Genomic DNA, 611 nt, shown 5'->3' on the forward strand with positions numbered 1-611 from the left:
CTGTTATAATAGTCAATAATTATAGTTTCAGTTTCAACAGGTCCATGCAAGTTTGGACCATGTAAGTTACTTCACACTGAATGTATGAATAATAGTTTAAACACAAAATAGAGTAGTAAATTATAATTAGCATTTGTTTATTATATTCGTTGTTTATTATAAGATTCAGGATGATAATTTTTATCTTAAGTTAAACTTACTCTAAATATATAATAGGTTCATCGTAAGTTAACACATGTATTACAATTTAAAGGTGTACCCACATCAAAAGCTGTCTTGAATTCTAAAAAATCGAGCAATAAAAATATAATAAGATAATAAGCACGAAAAATGGCAGAAACAAAGACCAGAGCCACTCGTTATACTGGAGCTATTTAACTGTCGTGAAGTTACCTTTTATCTGAAACTAACTTTGTGATTGATTCTATTGCCTGTGGCAGTTTAAACATAGAATTGCGGGATAATTGTGTTTCACATTAGCCAATGCACACAGCTGCACAGAGTGTGTTATTGTGTTTCCATAGACCGCTAGTTATCAGTTTGGGTACATTTTCGACACAACACACAAAACTGCTTGTTGACTTAAAATGGTTCCTCTTGTTAAATGAACC

This window comes from Pollachius pollachius (genome assembly GCF_949987615.1).
Source record: "Pollachius pollachius genome assembly, chromosome: 4".
NCBI lineage: Eukaryota > Metazoa > Chordata > Actinopteri > Gadiformes > Gadidae > Pollachius > Pollachius pollachius.